We start from the raw sequence: 18401 nt of genomic DNA, 5'->3' as shown, positions 1-18401 counted from the left end.
CAATAAATCCACCAAAGCCCTGCTAGTGTGTGAGTGACCAGCCCCCAAATTCCAGTCAATATCTGGGAAATTAAAATCTCCCATTATAAGACTCTCTGATTTACTGGCCCACTCTATTTCCCTGTACAGTTTCTTATTATACTTATCAGAGTCATTAGGCCTATAGCACACTCCTACTCTCAATTTTGATCTCCCAATGCTTATGTCACACCAAACTGACTCAACACTGCACTGTCCAGCGATGTCGACTGGCTTTACTTCCTTGGTTTTTATGTGTTTCTTAACTAATAGCATAACCCCTCCCCCCTTCCTATCCTGTCTATCCTTTCTGTAGACGTTGTACTTCTCAAATTCCAGTTCTGCATTCCTTATATCTGTGTGACACCACGTCTCTGATATCCCAACAATATCTGCCTTTGATGTTTTGAGCAATACCTCAAATTTCTCAAATTTATTTACTAAACTCCTAACATTGGTGTACACACAAGTATACCAGCACCTGTTTCTATTCTTAGCTACTCTAACACAACCTATGTGTTTACTTGTACCGCAATGGCTCCCAGCAGTCTCTGAAATATCATGCATCTTGTTTTTCAGGCTTCTGCTCATTCTAATAGAAGCAGTGCAAGAATCTCTTTCACCTCTGCCAGTGGCTACTGTCAATCTATTGGTCTTTGTCTCCCCCCAAGCTAGCAGTTTTCCGACCCACCTAACACTGCCTTGATAACATCAGCAAATATTCTTGCACCCTTTCTATTTAAGTGTATCCCATCCCTGTAGAAGCAATCTCTCCTATTAACAAGTACAGTCCAGGCTGAAAAAAATTCTACCCCTTGAGCCTTACACAATCTTTCCAGGGCCGAATTGATCGACAAGGCTCTCATCATATACTCCCTCCTATCGTGTCCGGGCAGAATTGCAGACACTTTCAAATTCAACCCTAATTCTCGGCTTTTGTTCAACAGTGACCTGCACTTGTTAAGTAATTCTGCCGGTCTCCTACTCTTAATATCATTAGTGCCAACGTGTACAACTATATCACCTTTTGTGCCCTTAAAAGGGCACAAAACATGTGGATAAAGCAGAAACTGTATCAAGAACACCTTCTCCAATGTAAAATCTGTTGCTAGTGCTTCATAATAATAATATGTACACAATGATTCACCCATAATAAAACTATAATTACTGACTTATTTTGCTCTTGCATTTTTCCAGAATGAAGTTAGGGTGACATGCAACCACAAGGCTTACAAGGTCAGCACACACCTCAACTTGGAGTTAGCTTCATGCCACTGTTGCTGCCATCTTAAGGGAGCTGCAGTGCAAATTTTGTTTTTCACAATGGAATCTAATCTCACCTAGCTCACAATATGGAATAAAGTTGTGTCGTTTACTTCATCACCTTATCACAATATACTAATATCTTATATTCAACCATTGTTTATCCAAACACTTTTACAGGATTTATAGTACTGCACAAATTAATGGAAACAATCCAGTTATTTACAGATATAAGCATTTATTGAAACTTAGTAAGCAGTAGGGCCTTCTTTGGCTGAAATAACTTGTTTCACTCTATTCAGTATAGATTCCACCAGTTTTTGACAAATTTTTGGCATTTCTGGATCATGAAACCAAACTTGAATTAAGGATGAAACTTGAATTTCATTAAAACTTCTGTTGTGTAGCCCATTTTTCTCAATTTTCCTTTACCAATTGCCCACAAATTTTCTATGGGATTAATTTCAGGTGAATTACCCAGCCAATCAAGACATGTAATGCCATTTTCCTTCATTAAAACTTTAACAGATCTCAAAAAATGGCAAGGTGCGAGATATTGCTGGAAGACACTTATGTTGCTCAATGTGAGAATAACACATTTGCAAAATTTCAAATATTTTGTACTGTTCATTGTTCCATTAACAGGAACAATGTCACAGAGCTCTTTGCTGAAAACTAGCCCTGAAACATCTTTTTTACAGGATATTTAACTATATATCATATGTTGAATGTGCTTCACAGAAAGCAGTTCCACATCTTGTTTTCAAATGTAATGAGAGTGCCTGCCTTGAACAATAATGCATGTCTCATCGGAAAATAGCACTTTCTTCTGCTTTCCATCCGGCATATTTCTTTGCCTAATCCAATTTTTTTTTTCTCCCTGTTAGAAACTGTTTTGTCAGAGAACAACTTGCCTTTCAACCACCTTCCAAGAGTCTATGATAGATTGTGGAATCATGGACATGAATTCCAGCATTAGAATGTTCATTTTAAAGATCAAAACTTGTTTTCTATGAGTTAATTTTAGATTTTCTTAAAAGGATTGTGTCATCTCGGACTGTAGTTTTTTGCTTTCTCCCATAGGTTTATTTTCCTGAATTAGTTTGGGGACACTGGCCCTATCTCTTTCTTGCATTGTAGAATTTTATTTATAGCACTCACACTCACTCCACATGTCTTTGCTATTTCTCTTTGAGTCACTGGTCTGTGTTCAGACAACATTACAATTTTTGCTCTTTTCTTTGATGTGATATCCATAGCTGAAACATGAAAAAACATAGTAAACTACAAATACACTTCAAACTATTAAATTGAAAAACTTCTATTGTAAGGAAAATTAATTAAAGCAATGCTACTCTATTTAAAATAACCTAATTTGTTGTAAAGCGACAATACAATTTCCTTCCCACAGCTTTCAGCACATAAAACCAACATTTCTGCATCGCAAGTGCTTGTTTCCATTATTTTTTTTTTTTTTTGTAAAAACCCCAAACACGAGAGGTATTAGAACTTATAGTATTTAGTACCATACAGGAGTTGAAGTTTAAGAAGATGAAAGAAGATATGAAAAAAACACAGTTAACCACAAATACACTTCAAACCATTAAACTGCAAAACTTCTATTAAAATTAGCTAATTGTAAAAAAAATTAATTAAAGCAATGTTACTCTGTTTAAAATAACATAATTTGTTCTGAAGTGACAATATAATTTCCTTCCCACAACTTTCAGCACATAAAACCAACATTTTCTGCATCACAAGTGCTTGTTTCCATTAATATATATTTTTTTCTTTTATGAAAACCCCAAACACAAGAGGCACGCTATGGCATTTATGTCTGTCAATACTGTAACTGACAGAGATAAACAAATAATAACATCTGACCGCTAAGACTGTACATGTAAATTATGTTACCACTTATATAGGAAAATAATTATTAAAAGTGTGGATGTGTTAATTTCTTATTTAATACTTTTATTTTTAATAACTGTTCTCTCAAATAAATGTTAACAATTTCCAATCAGCTTGCATTTTGTATACTCTAATTCTAATGAAACTACCAACATAAATTAAATATATAGTCATTTACTATTATACCACATAGATATAATTGCCAAATTACAACCAGAAGTTAACTGATATACCTAACTGTTAAACTGATTATCTGAATAAAGCACCACGAAAAAGTTAGTTGAGATGGTAAGCAATAAGTGGTATCAAGATGCTGTTTGGACCTGATACAGTAATCCCAGTGCTTGCTTTGGATCAAATTTTGAATATATATATATATATATATATATATATATATAAACACTGGTTACTTGCAATTTTGCACTGTTATATGGATTTTCAACAGGTTTAGATGTTTTGGCTTTTTACTTCTGAGTAAAGGGACATAAACATCTAGAAAGTATATCAAACATTCTCCTTCTCATCACTGTATATTTATCATAATGGTTCTTCTGTACTTCATTATTTTTCTTGCTGTCTCTCTCTTTTTTTTTTTTTTATGATGTATAATAACCTATATATTAGTTCTGAAACTCTACATCTGTTTAAAACTTAAAAGAGGACCTTTAAAGGCAGGGTAGAATCCATGATGGATTTTATACTTTTCTATATTTGTCTAATTTCACCATGTCTGATATAACAGTCTTTTATAGTCTATACTGCTCTTATGTTTTCTGGTTAGTGTGTAACTGTGTCCTCGGTATTTCACGCTTTGCTGCTTCCCACATTTTTTGCCTTGTTTAACCTGGGTGTGGTTGTGCTGCACTCGTCAGGTGACTCACAAGAAAAGGTTTTGGCATTTTTTTTTTTTTGGTTGAATATTAATGACTGAAAATTTTTCTACCTTTCTAAATACAGACCTAGTTTTACTCAGGAGTTTTTTTGAAGACATATTTTGTTTTTCTCAGAATAATTGCATGAAAGGACCAGACAGGTGCTGTGCACAAATTTTTTCAACTTTTACTTTTCTCTCACACACACATCCCCTGACAGGTGGCATTCCCATTTTTAATTTAATGTGAATGACTGTCATTCTAATTCATCTGTTCTCTAGAAGAAAGCAGCTTTATTAGTTTAATCTATTTCCTAGAAGTGGAATTATTAATTTAGTCTATTTTCTACAAGTAACAAATAAAACCTAATGGATTAAAAAAAAAATAGTAGTATCCATGCTGTGCCATTTCAAGGAAATGCACCAGTCACACTCTGCTCTAATCTTCTGAACGTCTAAGTTCTTAATAAAGCATAGTCTCATCCTTGAGAGGATATTTTAAGTCTTTCTCACAATAATTATCTGAAAACACGCCACAAAAACATGTGAGAACTGCAGATGGATTTGTTCTTCTGCAATTATTTTTGTGAGGAACACTTCAGTTTATATAAAATAATATTTTTTTTAGTAAGTCAGATTCCAATCATTTCATATTTCCTTTAGTACATAAAATGATTTTAGTTATCATTTATTTATTTATTTCATAAAATATATATTATGGATAATAACTTCCAAACAGAATACAAAGCGGAAAAAGCCTGTAAGCATAATTAGAATTTTTACATGCAGAATGACTTTATCAACTCTAAAACTGGTGTGCGTAACAGTTTCATGCTTATATTTTATGACTGTAACTTTATTTCTTAATTTTAAAAAGAATTAATAAAAGATGCTGCATATTTCTGCATTCAAATCTAATATGCAAGCAGAAATATATGCACATATGAAAAATTGAAATTTCACACTCTTTTGTACTGGAAAATGAAAGACTATTAATTTAATATTTATATTAATTTCATATTTATTTTATGATTGTACTTTCTTTCTTCACTTTCAGTAGAATTAATATTTTTTTTTTTGTTTTTTAAAAATGACATTTAAAATAACAGCATTTTTAAATATTTAATTTTCTTATATAAAGTATGGAAATTGATTAAGAAGAGGTAATATAATGGTATACTGCAGGCAGAATTCAAAAAATCCAAAAACCTTTTCCATAAATAAAAAACAAAGTTGGTCACCTGCCAAGGGTAGCATGACTCCCACTACACCAAACTGAGGGCACGACAGATGCTAGGTTAAGCAACTACTTTGCTGCTTGGCATGGTTTTCTATTGTTATATCATCACATTTTGAAATCTGCATTTCAATTCTTTTTTTCTTAAAAATTCTAATATTACTCTGTTAATTTATATTTTAATAATTATATGCCCATTTTTACTATAAGGGTTTAAAGTGGAATTGTTATTTACTTTTCTTCAAAGGCACTCTCAGTGGACATTTATATTTGCATTTATATTTTTCACTGATATAGGTACTTTGCTGGTCAGAGATGTGTTTGTTCACTGGTCATTGTAGTGTAGCAACTATAGATGCCTGACTCATTTCCTTGCTGAGCTGAAGGGTTATCAAAACACTAGGTTCATTCTTCACTTGCTGTTCCTTGTAAGTTTCCCTAAAGAGATGGAGCATCAGTGGCAGAATTTTCACCACTGATGCTCCATTAGTGCACTATATTTCTTTGGATGTATCTCTATTTTATTTTTGTATACAGTGCACAACTTCCGATGCACTAGCAATATATTAGGCACACTATTTTTATTTTTTCTCTAAAATTAGCATTGTATTTTGTGATACACTTTATGATGGTAAAAAATATAATACCATCTCAACAGGAACTTTGGGAAGTTTCACTTCTGAAATTTCTTATAATTATTTTTTTGTACTTCATTATCTCATACATAAGTAGACCTTCAATATAAAATTTCTTCCTTCCCTTGAATTTAGAATTGCTGCTGTTAATAAACTAAGCTGGCATACAGAAATATACTGTTTCAGCTGGCTTTTTAAGTTTTAAGTTTTTATAATTTATCAGATGATACAGAAGCTGATACAGTAGATATAAACTAATCTGCAATCAAGTCACAAAGGAAATTAAGCAAGCTAAAGCAGATTATGAGAAGTCTTTGGAAAATAATGCAAAGAAAAGTAGCAAAAAGTTCTTTATTTATTTAAAAATGGAAGGATATGGATAAATCACCTTGGTCTGCTAGATATGAATATATAACTGTTGATCAACCTGCTCAGGTTACTGAAAAACTGATAGGTATCTTACATCTACATTCACAGATGAGAAATTTTATAAGGATAGGGATGGCAGAAGTTCACCAAATTCTAACAGGGAGCTAAATGATTTTGTGATAACTAAGAGGAAGTTGGAAGAGAAATTTTTGGAGATAAACATAAATAAAGCACATGGGGTGGATGGGATCTATCCAATAATATAAGGCAGAAAAAGCGGCCGGCAAACCTTTAGCTATAATTATGACAGCATCCTTCAATTCGAGAGAGATCCCAATGGATTGGAAACATGAATTTCTCCCAAATCAAAAGGAGGATCAAAGAGTGAAGGGAGTAATTACTGATCTATAAGCTAAACTTCTTTCCAGAAAAAATACTGGAGTCACTTGTTAATGAAATGATGCAGAACCATCTAGGAAGACATGCAGTTATTCAGCAGTCATTGCACAGATTTTTTAAGAGGTGATCTTGTCTAACCAATCTGGTTGGATATTATGATGCAGTAACAAAGCAATAATATTATGCAAAATATAATTTTGACATCATATTAGCATTAGCATGGGTACATGATGCAAGAAAACAAGCTTATATAGCATCAGCCAAAAAAAAAAAAAAAACACACACACACACACGCCCTTCTCATTTCACCCATCCACTCGCTCCAAATGTTTGTCTAGTTCTGCCTTGAATCTGTTTAAGCCATCAACTTCTACAACAACAGATGGAAGCTTGTTCCAGCAATCAACCACCTGCTGGCTAAAGGAAAACTTCTGCACATCTATCCTGCAACTGTCTTTCCTCAATTTGAATTTATGCCCTCTCAGGCGATTATTCAATCTTCACGGCATACTCTCAACTAGCTTTTTATAAATGTCAGGTGATATCTTCCTCCATTTGGCCTTTAATGCAGCCACCAGTTCAGCCATGTTCTTTGGGCGATCTTGACGTGCATGAACTTGATGACCCAATATATCCCAAAGATGCTCAATAGGATTCCGATCACACTCTGGGATGGCCAATCCAACTTTTCTATACGCATATCCTCAAACCACTCTGTTACGACCCGAGTAGTATGGCATGGTGGATTGTCTTGCTGATACAAGTATGGGCCTTCCCTGAAGTATTGCCATAATGTTGGAAGTGCATAATTGTTAGCATTAGCATTAGCAAGGGCACGTGATGCAAGAAAGCAAGCTTATATGGCATCAGCCAAAAAAAAAAAACAAAAACACACACCTCCTTCTCATTTCACCCATCCACTCACCCCAAATGTTTGTCTAGTTCTGCCTTGAATCTGTTTAAGCTATCAACTTCTACAACAACAGATGGAAGCTTGTTCCAGCAATCAACCACCTGCTGGCTAAAGGCAAACTCCCACACATCTATCCTACAACTATCTTTCCTCAATTTGAATTTATGCCCTCTCAGGCGATTATTCTGAGAAAGAAGAGGAAGAATCTCATCAGCACTGAGCATGCTCAAACCATTCAAGGCTTTATACTTTGTCTTCTCAACCTCCAACTCAAGCACGGTACTAAGTACTATAGGTTCTAATACCTCTCGTGTTTGGGGTTTACATAAAAAAAAAAAAAAAGAAAGAAATCAGATCACCCTGCAGATGCCGTCTAAAGATACTGTAATTTGAAAAACTTAAGCCTTTCTTCATAGGAGCAACCCTTTGTTCCATTCACTAATCTTGTTGCCCTTCTCCGTACTTGTTCCAACAGCTCTACATCCTTCTTAAAATGAGGCCTCCAGACCTGTATACAGTATTCAAGGTATGGCCTGACCATTGCCTTATACAAGGGGATAATCACCTCTTTATCCCTGCTAGAAAAATTCCTGTATATACCTGCACTGCTCAGAAAACTTCATATCTGCCTGCACAATTACCCCCAGGTCCTTTTCACTCTCTACCACTGTCAGTGTAGTACCACACAGTTGATACGTTACTGTGGGGTTACACAGTTGATATGTTACTCTTATATACTCAGATTTCAGAAAAGATTCTGGTACTGTTCCACATAAAAGACTACTGCACAAATTGGAGCAGTATGGCATTAAGGATACGTTACTACTATGGATAACTGGATGGTTTTGGGGAAATGAGAGTTGTTATCAATGGTCCCTACCCCTCAACAATCGAGGTATGCTACTACAAGATTCAAAAAAAATTTAGCAGATGGGCTGAGAAGTGGCAATTGGAGTTTAATATTGACAAATGCAAGGCACTGCATGTGGGTTGGCAGGAATCCCAGAATAACTTACCCACTGTGTGGTACCACACTCAAGGTAGCAGAAAATGAAAAAGAGTTGGGGGGGGGCAAGTGTGCAGTCAGACAAAGTTCTCTGAACAGTGCAAACAGAATTCTAGAACAGCTCATAGGGTTTTGTTTATGATATATAGTAATTTTGCCAGGAGGTGATTACCCCATTGTAAAAGACAATGATTATCTACTGTATGCTTGAATATTGTATACAAGTCTGGAAGTTCCATTTTAAGAAGGATGTAAATCTGATGGAATAGGTGCAACTGAGTAATCTAAATGTCGACAGCATTCTTACTTTTGCTCATACAACATACGAGGGTGAATAAATTTAAATCGAGGAAGGAAGGTTTTAGGATAGATGAGTGGAAATTTGCCTTCAGCCAGTGAGTAGTTGACTGTTGGAACAGACTTCCACTTGGTGTTGTGGAAGCAGGTGGTATAAATAAATTTAAGGAAGAACCAGACAAATCAGACAAAATGGACAGGTGAAATGTTTGAAATGGTGTGGGAAATGTTTTTTCTTTTTTTGAGCTAATGCTACATAAGCTTTCTTCCTTGCTTCATTTGCCATAATCAAATGATTTGCTATAATCTAAATAATCGAATGGTTTACTTTAATTGAAATAAATATGTCACTGTGATGGTGGTTTCCTTTTGAAAATAATTGGTGAAGATCACACAATGCTTCTCAAATACTCCTCCCAATATACTGTACTCTGTCCTTATGACTTCTTTAAGGTTTTTACCTTAGAGAAACATTAAGCAGATGTTTAAATTATAATATATCTAAATTAACACTCTTATACCACATGGAGTTTTAATATATTTTATTTAGGTGTTACCTAAACTAATATACATTGAGTAACGTTTTAGGTATCTTGCCGATATCCATCATCAGTCCTTGCTGTTGGGAGACAAAAATAACTTATCTTTTACATTGAGCAGATTTAAATAACAGTCAACTAAGTTGTATTTACATATGGTCAATTCTAATTTGCAGAAAATAGATGAAAAGTTCCAGATTATAATAACAAATTAGAAATTAGCAGTTAGCATATCTAAGTTATGATTACGATCTAAAGGAACAATTCTATGTTACAGTTATGTTACAATGAGCTATTTTCAGTTGCATTATGGTTAACCTAATTTTAATTAAATAAATAAACTTCTTACCTGCTGACTGAATCCTCCTGACTGATGCACAGACCTATATAGGCAAGAGGCTGTAGCAATACATTTATAGGTAAGGTATTCATATAGTTAGCCAATAAGAATAGTGCTCGTTGCCTATCCTGAATCCAGGGTGCTTGTGCGATGACCTTTGTTCTCTTGCTCTGGTTCCGGGTTGCAGTGTAGAGAATACCTGAGTTGACCTTTGTTCAACTGGTGTGTAGGCTGTTTCTAGGGTCTCGAAGTACGCTGTCTGCTCCTCTGATTGATTCATTTCCTTATCTTTCCTGGAACCTTATTTCTTCACTTATTTTTTCTTTAAAGAGATGAATATACTGTGGGTTGAAATCAATACCCTGTTTTCTATTGATTGCTGAGAATTCAAATAATTTGATAAGAAAGGAGGCTTCTTTAAATTTTCTTCTGTTATACTGTCTGTCTGTGGAAAGAATGTTTCTGTTACAGAAATGCCTTCTGTTACAGTTGTAACCACATTGGAAGGCGTGGAGAGCTGTATCAGATTGTTGAATTCTGCCATATTCTTCATCTTTTTTGTGCTCTTTTATTCTACACTGTAGGCATCTGTATGTTTGTTTGTTGTTCGTTATTTGGTTTTTAGGAGCATTAGCAACTAAGGCCATATCGCTCCAGGGATATACGGTGGTCATTCCCTGACCTTTCCACATCCTCCATATTTGGTTGTAATGGGCTCGAACCCCGGTCTAATCAAGAAGCGTATGCTACGCACTGCTGCTCCTACCCACCTGGCTACGGAGGTGCCGCATCTGTATGATTCCCCTATATATATATACTACCACATCCACGCTCTATCTTATATATAGGACCTCTAGAATTATCTGGATAGTTAGACTGTAGCTTTATGATCTGTTTGATGAAGGCTGAACTTTTATAAAAGGTGAAGATCCCAAATTTCTTGACTTCTTTGGCTATTTTAGAGCTGATTGAAGGCATGTACGGTATACATATGGAGGTGCTTCTTCTGCCGATGCTAGTTGTGGTTGTGTAATGGGCTTGGAGGTGTCTATGATGGCTTTATTGATGACGTGGATTGGATATCCGTTCTTTAAGGCAACCCTGGTTATTGTATTTAGTTCTTGTTATATATTATCTTCATTGAAAATTCTGAAGGTTCTCCGGATGAAAGATTTTAGAACGCCTATTTTTGTAGAGAAAGGATAGCAGGATTTATAGTTTAGTATGATGCCAGTATCTGTGGGTTTTCTGAAAACTTCCATATGTAATTTTTTGGCCTTTCTTGAAAAAAGAATACTCAACAGTCACCACCAAAAAATCAACTTCAAAATGGAAATCGAGAACAATGGCTAAATTCCGTTCCTGGACATCCCTTTTTCAAGAAAGGCCAAAAAATTACATATGGAAGTTTTCAGAAAACCCACAGATACCGGCATCATACTAAACTATAAATCCTGCTATCCTTTCTCTACAAAAATAGGCATTCTAAAGTCTTTCATCCAGAGAACCTTCAGAATTTTCAATGAAGATAATATACAACAATAACTAAATACAATAACCAGGGTTGCCTTAAAGAAAGGATATCCAATTCATGTCATCAATAAAGCCATCATAGACATCTCCAAGCCCATTACACAACCACAACCTAGCATCGACAGAAAAAGCACCTCCATATGTATACCGTACATGCTCTAAAATCTCAATCAGCTCTAAAATAGCCAAAGAAGTCAAGAAATTTGGGATCTTCACCTTTTACAAAAGTTCAGCCTTTATCAAACAGATCATAAAGCTACAGTCTAACTATCCAGATAATCCTAGAGGTCCTATATATAAGATAGAGTGTGGATGTGGTAGTATATATATATAGGGGAATCATACAGGTGCCTACAGTGTAGAATAAAAGAGCACAAAAAAGATGAAGAATATGGCAAAATTCAACAAACTGATACAGTTCTTCCCGCCTTCCAGTGTGGTGAAACCTGGAATTTCCATAAAACAAGCATCCTTTCCACAAATAGACAGTATAACAGAAGAAAATTTAAAGAAGCCTTTCTTATCAAATTATTTGGATCCTCAGCAATCAATAGAATACAGGAGGTTTATTTCAGCCCACAGTATATCCATCTCTTTAAAGAAAAAATAAATGAAGAAATAAGGTTCCAGGAAAGAAAAAGAAACGAATCAACCAGAGAAGCAGACAGTATACACCCCCTTCCAGATCCCAGAAACAGCCTACACACCTGATGAGCAAAGGTCAACTCAGGTGTCCTCTCTACACTGCAACTTGGAACCAGAGCAAGAGCACAAAGGTCATCGCACAAGCACCCTGGATTGAGGATAGGCAACCAGCACTATTCTTATTGGCTAACTATGTGAATACCTTACCTATAAATGTATTGCTGACTGAGTTGTATCCATATCCATCCCATGCTTTTTTTTTCTTTTCCTCACTTTAATCTTTCAGCTATCTTGTCATTCATTTTTGCATATTTCTTCGCTACTTTTGCATATATTTTTTCTTTTTGCATATTTATTCGCTACTTTTGCATATATTTTTTCTTTTTGCATATTTCTTCTCTACTTCTCTGTTAGTGGCTTCCAAGATAAACGCCTTAAACATGTCTCCTCAGTCAGTGTCCAACAAATACCTCAACCTGCTAGAGTCCTCCTGAAATTAAAGCACTCACCCTTTCTTCAGAGCACCAAAATTTCCTTGGACACTACCCACTTTATGATATTGTGACCATTACCAACTATCAGTTCCAGTACAGAGATATAATAATAATAATAATAATAATAATAAATTTTTTGCCTATATTGGTCACCTCAAACTACGGTGCCCTCATGCTTGATTACACAACTATAGTCACTGCTAAGATCCATGGTGAAAGTCCGATCAAGGATATCTGAGCCCCTCATAATGGGCTTGAACAGTTTCTGGAAATATTCTGGTCACCTTCAGGCACCTTTTAATATTAGACACTTAATTCCCTTTCTCCCCTTTGTCCTTCCCTGCATAAGTGCTATTAGTAACCTTCCCAGGCTGCCAATAACACTTATGTTTTGAGAAGGGGTGATATTACTGCTGGGTTAAATTCACATCCGATTTTTGATAATAATTTCACTCTCATTTTGAGAAATTAAGTCAAAATAAGAACAAATGAATATTATTTAAAATCATTTATAAACAGTTTTCATTTTAATAATTTCCACAGCCCAGAAAGTTCACAGCCCAGGGAAACATAAACACACATTTGCCAAACTCACTCCTGAAAGAGTTAAGAAAGTATTTATTTCCTTATGGCTCTCACTGCTAGTGACCTGAACACCTATTTCATTATCTATTTTCATAAATATGATAATTTGAGGTTAGCAAGTATTTTCAGAACAAGTGTAACCTTAGTCCATGATACTAACATGTTTCTTCCTAATTCTTAGGAAGAAACATTAGTCCCTTAAAAACTAAAAAACCCTTTAGTCCCTTAAAAACTAAGAACTGGCCAGTAATTCTTGTGCCTGGAAGACATACTCTGGTTCTATTCTACCTGCCCTATTACAGAAAATATTCCAGCTTACTTAACTATTGAACCTCCCACTAAAATTATCTTATTTGGAACCAAAGCAGTTGGCACTTGATAATCCATCCCTGGAGTTAATCATTCCGGAAATATTCATCTGTCATAATGCTGGACACTTGAGTAACTGCTGAGAACCCTCAGATTTATTATTCTCCAGAATACTCACTTTTTCAGACTCAATCTCACCAACAGTAAATGACGTTTCAACTTAAGATCTTCACATTTCCTTCATCTAACATACAGAAATACATAACCATTAGCCAGAGAAAAACTTGTATACATGCCACAACGAGTACAAGTAACATGACTGTGACTCACAATGAATCACCAGTGGTAATTCCCATGGGTCATGTCATCCCAAGTCATGCTATGCTTGACATTTCTAGTGGAAACAATAATTACTGCTATATAAAATTAAGCTGAAATTAGAAATATCATAAATTAATCAATAAAACAAATTACAATAATACAAATTTTTAAAATATCCTACACTCCAATTTATAACATAGAACTCTAAGCTAAATATAGGCTGTTGTAAACTATCAATTTTTATCACTGATTATTGCACTCTAGATAGCTGTGTGAAAGAATTTACTGTAACTTTTTAACTAATTATCAAATTTAAAAACTAATACAGTTACAAAATTAGCAAACAATTTGAAAATATAAATAAATAGAAATATCTGTAACATTTACTAAAAACTTATTCACTTATTTAAGAATAGGAATATTTGAAAGTCCCACAGTACTTTCAAAAAGTTTTTTCTATCAATTTACCTTAAGTCAAGGAGCTTAACAAAACCTGACATAATTTGACAAATATCATCATAAAAATAATAAATCATCATCAAGTAATGATAATGCTGGACTAAGAAGGATAGGCATTAATGCATCATCTCCACTTTAAACTCAACTTGTAGGGTTTTAGTTGTAGATATCAATGTAGTATTTTCCAAACAGTTGATTATGGACAATGTAGTTCATCACTAGTACAGTACATGAATTTTTTGAATTTGGTGATATGCCCGACTCATTCAAAGCACCTACTAGTATTTTGTGCAAACTGAGTGTTGTGTGATACAGATAACAATGTAGATAACTATGTGAAATATTTAACATAACTCACAAAAATGGCACTGTCCCTCAAACATTCAAAAGGTTTTACATATTGTACAACAGGAATACTAACTCTTTTAGGATTCCTGCTGTAATATACATAAAACCTTTACTGCACTTGAATTGCTCACTTAGCATTCTCAAACCAAAACACACACACACACACACACACACACACACACACACACACACACACACACACACACACACACACACACACACACACACACACACACACACACACACCACTTTCTCTACAATTGTGAAATCCACCATTTGTTTTTCCACAGCAGAAGCACCTATAGTAAAAATGAACACAGCTACAGACAGATGAAAACAATGTATTTCTCATCATAAATTTAACCATTATCCATATGAATTGAGTATAATTTAACCATTATTTAATATAAATGAGAGCACACACAATGCAAATACACACACAAGGGAATTAGAGCCAATGCTGAGGTATTCTTTGTGTGTGTGCAAAATAAGTTTTGGCAGCCTCTTTGTGAATTTTGAAGCCTACCACAATTGAACACATTCTAATCTCTGGTGATTAGGTAATATTTAAATAAACGAATACATATTACATTAAAATTATGATTATTTATTATTGAAAGCAGTTATTATATAAAAATCAGTTTAATGTAATTAACTAAATTTAAAGAAAACTTATTTTTCTGGCTTGCTAATGAAAATTATCTAATAATTTTGTGCAGATCAAGATCATTACATATCACATATTTCATTTTTTATAGATATTATTGGTAAATTTGATAATCTATTCTGAGACATTATATATCAAAAATGATTTTTTAATTAATTTTAATTTAGAAAAAAGAACATCTTCCACTGGTAATACTCAAAGGAAGAGATAAAAGAATTCATAAAGATATAATGGCATTTGGAAAAGTAAGAAATTCATAAAGATATAATGATGTTTGGAAAAGTAAAATATTCACATTTGAAGTAGCATTAATTGATGTTGAGGACTTTAAATTAAATAATGTGCAATTCTTGAAGTAATTTGTTTTCTTTCTTTTTATCTTCTTTTTTTATTTATTTAACTGCCAATTTTAAAATCCTGACAGATTTCTATTAATAAATAAATAAATACATTTTCTGTTTATACTCCGGGACGACCAAATGGTCAGAGGAGTTCACAAGATAGACAGAATACAAGAAACAGTACCGTATTCAGCAGTCACGGTCTTGAACCCCAGTCACTCAAGGCACGTGTACTTATGCACCCACGCGCCTGACCACTCAGCTACGACGGCCTTTCCAGTTGACATCTCTTAAGGTTCCTCTTGTCAATAAAAATACATAATACTCGTAGGTAAACAGCAAATTACAAATTAGAGAATACTTACTGTTGTAATAAAGCTTGGATGGCCATCTCAATAAAGAAAACAACAATTTAATTTCAATAAGTATATTAAAATAAAAATAAGACAACAACATCTATTCTATTAATATTAATGATTTGTCTCTAATCACATTTAAACTAATTTTACTTATTTTTAAATTTACATAAAATACATTTATCCACTCTTCCCACCCCTAAAATATTCAATCATATTCATCCTAGAATTCATTTATTCTGGCCAAATATTCTCACATTTGACATTTCTGTAGCTTTAGTGGTTTTTAGCAATTTTGCAACGTGCCGATAACAATTTTTGGTGCTGCACTGATAAATTCAGTTACACCAATGATTCACCATTAATAAATATTAATCATTAACACATGTTCAAAAATTACAAATATGTTGATTTCGATTGTATAAACACTGTATAACAATATAGTGATTGTAACAAAATCTCTGCTGCAAATTAAGGGGACATAAATAGAAAAAAGATAGCTGCAGGATAAATGTGTGAAAATTTGCATTTAGCCGGAAAGTAATTAATTATTGGAACCACCATCTGATGTTGTAGAAGTGGGTAGTTTGAATAAATTTAAGGAAGAATTGGACATATTATTAGAGGGAATGCACATAAAAGTTCCTCCTGTCAATGATGTGAGGAACTTTTATGGGCTTTTTTAATTTGTGGTCAAGCTAGTCAGTCTCAGGGGTGAACAGCAGAGTCATCCCTCCCCCTGAAAACTCAGGTTTTTCAACCAGCAAAACAGTTACCTTTGGCTAAATATCCTACTCAACATTAAGCATTAGACAGATGCATGGATAACATGGTATACATTTCATTCTTACCAGTGATTATCAAATTACAAAATCATTTTAATCAATATCATCTTTGTTTAAATTAACATATGAAACTGAAATATCTGTTCCTTGAAATTTTTAAATTTATTCCTTATCCATAAAATTTATAGTAGAAGTTTTTCTATATTTCAACAGTCACCACCATTACTTACAAAAAAATCTTTTTTTTTTTTTTAAATCAAGTTCTCAATGAATTTAAATTTTGTACCCTTTGTACAGATTTTGAATTTTTTTTTACTTATACATCAATTCCTAATTAGATAATTCCCATACCATTTAATTAACATAGTTATTTCCAAAACCCAAGGTATACACAAAAATTCTATTTCATTGTACGAATATTCATTCCAGTGAATTTCGGTGAAAATTATTTTGAAATAAAAATAAGTTCTGTTACATTTTCTAATATATAGTTTATTAAAAGTGAAAGTAGTAACTTCCACTTTATTTTATTTAAATTTTGACTTTAAAATCACTAAAAATAAATAAATAAATAAATAAATAACAATAATGATGATGATTACCCCGTCATTGTATGTATACTAAGTATTGGGTGTTTCAGTACCCAGAAACAAAGCGTCAGGCCATGCAGTGGATTCGAAATCATCACCAACGCCCAAAACATTTACAAAAGTCAAGGATCAGGACAATGCTGATCAGTTTTTCAACAAACAGGGTGTGACTCACAAGGAATTCGTACCTGAAGGGGAGTGAGTCAATTTGAAGTACCTGTACATTATACGTACAGGTACTTCAAAGACTATTGAAGTGCATTTTCTGGGTGAGGCTGCAATTTCAAAAGAAAGGCAACTGGTTCTTGTTATATGACAATTGTCCCCCACCTATTCTGCACTTGCTACAAACACATTTCTGACAAAACATGGCATTGTACAGATTAACTATCCAGCTACTCTCCTGATCTAGTACTAGTGGACTTCTTCCTCTTTCTCAAGGTGAAAACTGCCCTCAAAGGAAAGAGATTTTAGGACATTGAGGACATAAATAAAAACATAACCACTAAACTGAAGATTATGTCTTTGGATGTCGTCACTGACTCTTTTCAGAAACTTTCTGAATGGTGTAATAAGTGCAATAAATCAGGTGGTTTTACTTTGAATAAAAATAAAACCATTTTTGAGCTTCACTTTGTGTTCTTTTTATTGCACCAGTCTGAGAACTTTATTGCCACACCTCGTATGTTTTCTGAAATTTTACTTTATATTTCTTTGGCATCTTACTGAAATACATTGCTAATTAGTATTGCACTACACTGATACCATGAAATGATTGCACATGACAGGGAAAAATGCTATAATCCCATATTTCTATTTTGCAAATAACAAAAATGCACAAAATTGTTATTTTCTTATTTCTTATTCTTTACAAAATTTTTAAAAAAATTGTGTTTTAATGTAGTTTTAATTTTTTTAGTGAAAATAAAAAAGAAGATGGAGAAAAACTGAGTTTTTCAAAAAGACAGTGAAATTATGTCACCAACTATATTATGAGGAGAGATGGAGAATGAGGCAAATAAAGTAAATGACTAATTTTCTGTTGTAAATCTGGAGAGTTGGCAGCTATAGATGAATTTACAGCTGAAAATTTCCTCTTCATTTGTTTTACTTTCTCCTCTTAAAGCATCATACACCTCAATTAAGTCTACTCACTAAGGTGCCTAGTTA

General features: G+C 33.8%; 1 protein-coding gene across 1 annotated transcript in view; it reads right to left on the bottom strand.

The window, feature by feature from the left end:
• The window catches only part of LOC150090694 (ATP-dependent translocase ABCB1-like), a 382558-nt gene that overhangs the window by 291160 nt on the left and 72997 nt on the right, over window positions 1-18401 (bottom strand). The window lies entirely within an intron of this gene.

Source organism: Mastigoproctus giganteus, chromosome 1 (genome assembly GCF_048544385.1).
Source record: "Mastigoproctus giganteus isolate SK-2022 chromosome 1, ASM4854438v1, whole genome shotgun sequence".
Classification (NCBI taxonomy): domain Eukaryota; kingdom Metazoa; phylum Arthropoda; class Arachnida; order Uropygi; family Thelyphonidae; genus Mastigoproctus; species Mastigoproctus giganteus.
The sequence above is the reverse complement of the archived record's forward strand: the minus strand, read 5'-3'. Positions and strand labels throughout refer to the sequence as shown.